Source organism: Periplaneta americana, chromosome 3, assembly GCF_040183065.1.
Source record: "Periplaneta americana isolate PAMFEO1 chromosome 3, P.americana_PAMFEO1_priV1, whole genome shotgun sequence".
NCBI classification, from domain to species: domain Eukaryota; kingdom Metazoa; phylum Arthropoda; class Insecta; order Blattodea; family Blattidae; genus Periplaneta; species Periplaneta americana.
In genome coordinates this window covers 200,070,939-200,080,403 of record NC_091119.1, presented here as the reverse complement: position 1 = coordinate 200,080,403, position 9,465 = coordinate 200,070,939, and the positions used below count along the sequence as shown (strand labels likewise).

General features: G+C 39.2%; 1 protein-coding gene across 5 annotated transcripts in view; it reads right to left on the bottom strand.

Annotated features, from left to right (window-relative positions):
- Positions 1-9,465, bottom strand: part of Dlic (dynein light intermediate chain) — a 53,092-nt gene that overhangs the window by 2,486 nt on the left and 41,141 nt on the right. The window lies entirely within an intron of this gene.

Sequence of the window (9,465 nt, the reverse complement as noted above, 5' to 3'; positions counted from 1 at the left end):
CTACACGTTAGGTGCATTATTTATTCTGTTTTCTCAGTATTACATAGCAGTGCTTTTCAACGTCATTTCTGTGCTTTCCACTCCCACTCATACTGATGTTTACTTAAAGGTACTGGGTACAGCTGGTAACAGTATTTTCGCGTATAAATATGAATACAGTAAAACCCCGATATAGCGTGGTCTGATTTGCCGAGAATTCGTATTTAATGCAGGGAAAGTACCGTATTTACTCGCGTAATTCACGCCATCGCATATTTCACGCACCCAAATTATTTACTATATAATTTAATAAATTAATTTTCTCGTATATTTCACGCATTTAATATTCGTGAAATACTGTAACAAGTACATACTGAAACTTGAAGTAATGAGGTGTGTTATGTCGAGGAGCCCTGAATGTACGGTATCTTAAATGCCGTAACGAGAGAGTGCATAGCGGTATTTGGGACCGGGCAGCTACCTGTTACAGGCGCACCCTTCTCATCTATGAAAGTCCTTTAAAAATACCGGTATAGGGTATTGACCTCCCCCTACCATTTGAATGGGGGTGGTTTGAAAGCTTTGTGTTGGATCGCATCAGTTGAGTTTGAGACTCGAAAAGGGAAACCTGTCAAAAGCCGTCTGTTAAAAGTTTTAACAATGAATGGTAAATCCCGATATTCGAGTCATACTGCGTCCTTCAAATTAAAAGTTATTGCGTATGCAGAAACACATGGCAACAGAGCAGCTGGACGTGAATTCACAGTTCCAGAAATTAATATTCACTACTGGAGGAAACAAAAACAAGCTCTTCAAGAAACAAATGCATCAAGGAAAGCATTTCGTGGGCCAAAAAGTGGAAAATTCCCTGATCTTGAAGACAAGTTACTAGGATATGTAAGGGAACTGCGTAGTTTTGACATTTTTACCCTTAAAAATACCAGCTTGTGAAATTCCTCGCTTAATTCACGCACCCTTAATTTATAGATCGAAATTGCGGGGAAAAAAGTGCGTGAAATATTCGAGTAAATACGGTATATCCCCCAGTAAAAACATAAAATATATTGTGACAGCCACGTCGAGGCTCGATCACGTGTCCCGCAGAGGGTGGGGAGCACGAGAAAAAGCGGCGAAGAAGGCTGCAGCCGCTCGGGTCTGGAGGGGCGCGACGTAAGGGGAACGACGACACTCTAGTCCGGGGCAGAGAGGGGGGAGTAAAGCAGCTGGTGACTGAGGGGAGAAATCCAGAGAAGCCTAGATAGGCGCCATCTTCTCGACATCTGAAGATTGTTCGCGAGATCGTAGCTTCTCGAAACTATGGTTTGGTTATAAAAGAAGACATGCAAGTGAACTTGAGTTAGTTAGTTGCAGTCGTTGCTAGTTTTGGACAGCAAGGCAGTCTTGTGTAGCAGTGAAGCCGAGACCGCAGTTCGACTTGAGTTGTGTCCGTAACTGTGGCAGCCAGAAGTCCTGAGTTTGAGTGCAGTGGACCGCAGTTGGGGGACCTGAGTTCGAAGTTCAGTGGACTGTCTCTGAAGGTCTGGGGTTCGAGATACTGTGAACTCGAGTGACTGAGCCGGAAGAACTAGCCAAGGCAAACGAACTGAGAACTGACAGTTCTGATTTGTAAATAGTGCTCTGTGAACATTAGTTAAGATTAACAGTACATTGTTGTTCTCAATAATCCAAGTAAATTGTCATTGTCGTCTGTGGAGTGCAATAACGAGTACTGTATTACTGTGAGGAGTGGAAATCCCATTGTTGACGGGAGAGTTTACATTCAATCATAGAAAGTGATTATTGTTGAAACAATAAAATTACATTATTGATTTGTAATAAAAGTTACAATATAATACATTTAGTGGAAATCAATCTTAAAAAAAAAAAAAAGATCAATATACGAGATAATACTGCATAGAGCAGCGTTTCTCAAACTATGGTCCGCGGACCACCTGTGGTTCTAGAGGTCTGCCCTTGTGGTCCTTCAAAAAATACAGAAGAAAAAATAAAAATAAAACGAATTGCGTATTACCTTATAGCTGAAAATCTCAGAGATTGGAAATTACACATGGCAATCGCTTTCACTTTTTCTCCCAGTACCGATATTTTATGAAATTTGTTACCTTACCCGTCTATCGACTTCCCACTCTACTCTCAGTAACAAAAGAGGGATTTAAAGCATATGAACGTGGTGTTTCTCGCCATCTTTACCCTGCACTTCTGGTGCTGCACCTGTAACCCAGCCAGGGACCACCCGAATTCATTACAGAGGACCAAAGTACCGAACCTTTTCATATATTTATGACTTTAAATCTTTTTTATGTGGTACACACTAGTAGTTGTTTCCCATTATACATAATGAAAAACTGGCTTCGATCTGGATCTTTGAAAAGAAAGGAACATGATGATATGCTTCATTTAGGCTCTGCTAATAATTCAGAAGCTGTGTGTGAAGATATTAATATCAATGATTCTAGTGCCGTTAAAGAAATAGGCCTATTTAGTCATTCAAATATATAGATCTATAACAACTGTGTACTGTGTAAGAATCGACAGGCACATTCATCTCACTAATGTGAGTACCAATTTTTTAGTTAATAAGTTAAAGATTATCCAAACTCTAATAGCCTGGAATTATTAAAAAAAAAAAACGAAAATAAATTTTCTTCCATTAACATTAACTTAATTAGGTAATACTAATATAAAATTAATTGAATTAAATTAATTTTAATTAATTAATTCTAATTTAAAATATAAGTATACTGGTACTAAAATATGCTACAAAAATTACGTTGTTGTTTTCTAATGCCAGGCGTTTGACAATAAAGTCATTTGCCCTCTTGCACTCCAATATTTTTCAAAGATATTATCATGACCAGCCACTGAAGCACAGATTTTGAGGTGTTCCGAATCCATTTCTTGGTTTGAGTTGCACAATGGACAGTTAGGGGACTGATATATTCCAATTCTATGCAGGTGTTTGGCCAAACAATCATGGCCTGTTGCCAATCTAAACGCAGCTACAGACGATTTTCGTGGTAAATCGGGAATTAACTGTGGGTTTTGATGCAGAGAGTTCCATTTTTTCCCTTGGGATTGTGTTATCAAATTTTGTTTGTTGAAGTCTAAGTATGTAGATTTAATAAATCTTTTTACAGAGTAATACGTAGATTTGGTAACAGGTTTGTAAGTAGCAGTGCTGCCCTTCTTTGCTAAAGCATCCGCATTCTCGTTTCCCAGGATTCCACAATGGGATGGTATCCATTGGAATACAATTCTTTTATTAAGTGATATTAATTGAGAGAGCATTTTAGTTATTTCTGCTGTTTGAGATGAAGGTGTGTGTTTAGAGACTATTGATAGAATAGCTGCTTTGGAGTCTGACAATATAACTGCATTCCTAAATTTACTGATGTGGCATAGAAGATTCCTGAGACTTTCACTTATTGCAATGATTTCTCCATCAAAACTTGTTGTTCCATACCCAAGAGATCTATAAAGTGAGAAGAGACAGCACGTAACACCTGCACCGGCACCTTGTTCTCTGGAGATCAAGGATCCGTCAGTGTATAAATGAAGCCAGTTTTGTGGAGGGTATCTAATATTAATTGTCTCTAAAGACAATTGTTTTAGTATTTCAGTGTTTACTTCTGATTTCAGTATTTCTTCTGTTAAATTTAGATTATATTCTATATTTAATAGAGTTAAAGGGTTTGGTTTAATTTGTAGGTTTTCTTTTAAATTCGGGATATATATGGTGTTCACTTAAATCGGCTACAACTTGCCATTTTTCACTCCAATATGAAATGAGTACCATTAAGGTAAAATTATCCGGAGGTAAAATAGTCCCCCAATCGGATCTCCGGGCGGGGACTACTTTAATGGTACAGAATCAACTAAACATCTTACAATGGAATGATGGCAGTATAACATCAGCCAAGAAGACTAACTTGCTACAAAAATTATAAATTTACTTTCGAAGGGAAAAAGAGTAAGATGGTCCGCGGAACTGTTCTGACTTAAAAAAGTGGTCCCCACTTCAAAAAAGTTTGAGAAACCCTGGCATAGAGCATTTCTGCAGCATAATGTACTGCATCAGCAGGTATATCCACAGCCCAGCCCTTAATGGACAATGACCTTTTTCTTCGGGTTGTAAAACTGCATTCCGAGGGATTCTGCAGGCATAATGGGAAACAATTTGTGCCTTAACAAGTCATGAACGCATTTTTATTTTAGTTTTCTCAAATCTTCTAAAGTGAAAGTTACACTGTGTTTTAGTCTGTGTCACACGTTCTGTGTGTTAAGTTGTTCAGTTTTAGTCTGTGCCACACGTTCTGTGTTTTAATTTAATTAAATGTAAAGTGCAGTAATGTCGCAAAAACGAAAAGAATATTCAGCGAGTGAAAAGTTTAAAATAATTGACTGTGTAAAAAGCGAAACTTGCTGCGGCATTCCAGAAGGTACAATTAGAGGGTGAAGATATCAATTGTTACAGGGATGAAAATGGTGTGAAAATGAAGAAAATAACGAAGATGTCGGTAATGAAACTGATGTAGAAGAGAAATACAATATTCGAAGTGTTACTGAAGTGATATCTCATCTAAATAATGTAATGTAGTAGTATTTCTTTATTTAACCTGGTGGCCTTCTCTGCCCCTCTACCAGGGGATTACAACTATAATATGAAGAATAAAATTACAATTAATATTAAATTTACAATTACAATTACAATAAAAATTAAAGTACGATAAATTACCTGATTAATGAAAGCTAGACTTTTATCATAGAAGTTAAGAACAAAGAATATTTTTGTATTTACTGAATTACAAATTAAACCTAGAATAACAAAATTCTATAGTGATGAAATTACCGGATATTGAAATATTTTGTGATATATTAAGAGAACTATTTACAAGAAACCATGTCTGAATGAGTCTCAATTACTGACCAAGTGCCTAGTAAGTTTGAGTTTGAATTGAATTTTATTTCGACAGTCCCTGATGCTAGCAGGTAACGAATTCCAGAGTCTTGGCAGGGCTATTGTGAAAGAGGATGAGTATGAGGAGGTGCTTTGTCAAATCTGGCAACCTTTTCATAAGGGAAGCTAACTTTCTTCTTCTTCTCTTGTTTCATGACGAGAGCGTGTGTTCGGATTGTGGTGGGAAGAAAGGTAAGTGAAGCGAGACGACAGGTACGAAGGAATGGAAGAGTTCAAGATTTCGAAGAGAAGGAGAAGTGAATGTAAATTTCTTGTCTTATCTAGTTTAAGCCAATCTATTGCTTCAGGGATGGGATAATATGATCATATTTACGAACATTGCTTACAAAACGTACACACAAATTATGAGCACGTTGAAGTTTCGTTTTGTTGTCGCTGGAAAGGTCAGTCAGTAAAATGTCAGCATAGTCAAAATAGGGAAATACAAGGGTCTGCACAAGGGACTTTTTCAAGCAAGAGGGGAGATGAACATTTATCCTTTTTAGCACATGGACAATAGAATATACTTTTCTGCAGGTTTCTGTGATTTGCAGGTCCCAGTTGAGATTATTATCCATGTGAATGCCAAGATTTTTTACTGAAGAACTGAAAGGGATATGCACTGTACTTACTTTAACGGGGGAAATGTCGAGGTGCTTTACAGCGTCGGTTTGCCGTTTGTGTCCTAATATAATTGCTTGTGTCTTTCCAGGATTGATTTTAAGATGTAATTTCTTTGTCCATGTCACAATCGAGTCAATGTCTTTGTTCAATTTGTCTATAGCGTCATTTACTCGGTCTAAGCAGGAAGAGATGTAGCATTGAAGGTCGTCAGCATACAAGTGATAGTTACAATACCTTACAAGAGATGTAATATCATTGAAATATAATGTGAACAACAATGGTCCAAGTACGGACTCCTGTGGTATACCTGGTCTTGGTTGCAAAGGCAAAGTGAACTAAACAGTGTTCATTTCCTCTATCTTGCTAATATAAAACAATACACGGAGAAGAAACGCAGTGATTTAGTCTGTCAAACAAAACTTACGGATTTTTTTTAAGTCTCCGTAAAATCAGGATAGTTTATAAACAGTGAAGTGACTATTGCTAAAAACAATACAATAACAAGTTTTATGGAATAAACTGCATAAGTGGTGAGAGTTTAGTTTATATTGCAGTACGTATTACATTATTTAAATTCATATATAGAGTTATAGTGCATTAAATTACCTTAATGCATGGACTATAATCACTTCCGATATATCACGGTTCAGCTATAACGCAAGGGTTAAGTATGTCCTCCAACAACGCACTATATCGGGCTTTTACTGTATAAAATTATTTTCTTCCTCTATTTCTATCAAACACACGCTAAAGTCCTTTGCACCGCGTGATAAACAAATGTTGGTGAGTTGTGAGCTGGGCACAGAATCAAATTATCTTTCATTGTTTTAAATAGGCAAAGCAATACAGCAAAGGTTCGTGTGACCTGTTGCACTTATATTTTGTTCCAATTGCATGATGGACACAGGCATAGTACTGGCATTTTCTTTCAGATCACCTATGTTCTTCATAGGTAACATTAATTTTAAATACTTTCACATCGTACCAGTTGAAAAGCACTGCTATACACAAGGTGAGTAAAAACTATGAAACATTGCTTGTAGTTTTCCTATTTTTGATTTTATGAAGAAATTGTATCTATACTGTAATTAATTTTATTTATTTCTATATTCGATATTACAAAACAAACAATAACAGAATCCATAATGAATCAAAGTAAACAACATAATTATTCGCTAATATGTTTTCGCGGGATATCAGCCGAGTTAAGATTTTGGAATGCTCCAAGCTTTCGACTGCTATCTCTGCAGCCATCTTCAGGGAAGTGATGTCCGAACAGAAAGTCGAAAGGTTATATAGATGTGGCTGTCTCAGGTGAAAAGGGATTGGTTGGCGGATCGGCCAATCCGGGGCCGGGAATTGTCATCGCTCGTAAGCTCCGCCCCTCCCGGGATTACTGCGTGAAGTTTGGCGGGCGGCGAGCCCTGTTCCGCCGGTTGGAATCGGTTGCCGTCCTCGGTCCGTGATCTTCATGACCTTGATTGTAAGAGGGCCTGAGTTGGTCTAAGGCCGGTGTCCATGCCTGACTGAGCTGGAGTCCACTGTCTCTGTTAAAGTTGTTTTTCTCCAGCTTGATCTCTATGGCCTCCTTGATTGTACGATCCCAGTAGTGGCTTGATTTGTTAATGACCTTGGTGTGGTCAAACAGTATTTTATGCTCCTTTTCTATGCTGTGTTGCGCCACTGCAGATTTTTCCGGGTAATACAGCCTCAGGTTCCTCTTATGTTCTTTGATTCTGTCTTCTATTGTGCGGCCAGTCTGCCCTATGTATACTTCGCCACACTCGCATGGAATCTTGTAAATCCCTGGAGTCCTTAAGCCCTGACTGTCTTTAACCTGACGTAGATGACTCCGGATTTTGCTCTGTGGTTTATGGATGGTTTTGATATTAACCTTCTGGAGGATTCTGCTTATTTTGTGTGACACGCTACCGCAGAATGGAATGAAAGCTTTCTTTGTCGGTTCTTGCTTGCTGTCTAAGTCTATTGTGTTACATCTCGTGGTAACTTGTTTGAGGGCTTTGCTGATGTCTCTCCGGCTGTAGTTGTTTTGTTGTAGTGTTCTACGAAGATGGTCCATTTCTGCAGGCAAGTTGTTGATATCGGAAATGACTATGGCGCGATGTAGTAGACTAGTCAGGACGGACTTCTTCTGCGAAGGGTGGTGGAGGCTGAGTGCATTCAGGTACAGATCTGTGTGCGTCGGCTTTCTATACACGCCATGTCCGAGAGTACCATCTGCTTTCCTGTGTATGTGGATATCCAGGAACGGCAGTGAGCCCTCTGACTCCACCTCCATGGTGAACTGGATATTCGCGTGGATGCTGTTGAGATGTTGTAGGAACTCTTGTAGCTTGTCTTGTCCGTGCGGCCAGACCACGAAGGTGTCGTCTACGCGTCTACGTGCAACACAGCATAGAAAAGGAGCATAAAATACTGTTTGACCACACCAAGGTCATTAACAAATCAAGCCACTACTGGGATCGTACAATCAAGGAGGCCATAGAGATCAAGCTGGAGAAAAACAACTTTAACAGAGACAGTGGACTCCAGCTCAGTCAGGCATGGACACCGGCCTTAGACCAACTCAGGCCCTCTTACAATCAAGGTCATGAAGATCACGGACCGAGGACGGCAACCGATTCCAACCGGCGGAACAGGGCTCGCCGCCCGCCAAACTTCACGCAGGAATCCCGGGAGGGGCGGAGCTTACGAGCGATGACAATTCCCGGCCCCGGATTGGCCGATCCGCCAACCAATCCCTTTTCACCTGAGACAGCCACATCTATATAACCTTTCGACTTTCTGTTCGGACATCACTTCCCTGAAGATGGCTGCAGAGATAGCAGTCGAAAGCTTGGAGCATTCCAAAATCTTAACTCGGCTGATATCCCGCAAAAACATATTAGCGAACCAACGCCGAGAAAGCCTCAAATCATACAAACATAATTATTGCTAACAGAAGAAGAGACAACGTAAAAATCATATACCAGGAACACAACTTCTGGCACTTACATACTTGAGTTCAAACAAACATTTTGTATCCATGCCTCAAGTAAAGTTATGGGGGTGAAAAAGGGATATTTTGAACATGCTTTCAAAAACCATGTTTTTAATTTTATAAAATGTGTGCCAAGAAGCCTTTTTTTTTTAATGGCACTGTCTACTTATTTTTCCATTTTTGAGTTCTTCAGGTTTCAAAACGTACAAAATTATATATTTTTTTTACCATTTATAAATTATTATTTTGTAAAAACTTTGTCTTAAATTTGTGATCCCAATGTATGTGTACATAACAAAGAGAAATGCTTCAGAATATCAATATGGAGAATAAGGGGGCCATGGATTAAATAATCATAGACAAAAACTAATCAAAAACAATCTCTGCCAGCCACACCAATGTATTTGCGGGGAAATTGCTGATATTTACGGTCATCATGCACTCAGCTGTGCGAGGAGCAATGGTTGCATCCCCAGACATACATCACTCAATGATATCATTAAAAGATCTCTGACTTCGTGTGGCATCCCGTCTCTTTTGGAACCACCAGGTATTAGTCGCGCAGATGGTAAACGACCCGATGGTCTGACCTTAATTCCATGGTCTAGAGGAAAATCTTTAATTTGGGACTCCACTTGCGTTGACACTCTAGCTCCATCTCACTTACCGAATACCTCCAGACGCGCAGCACCTGCTGCTGAATTAGCCGTGAAGAAGAAAGTCAATAAATATGCTCATCTTTTAGACAATTATATCTTTGTCCCCTTTGCTGTGGAGACCTTCGGTCCTTGGAATCATGATGCTAAAGTTTTGGTATCTCAAATCAGCCAAATTTTGATCTCCATTACTGGTGATCGCCGTTGCACTACTTATTTCCGTCAAC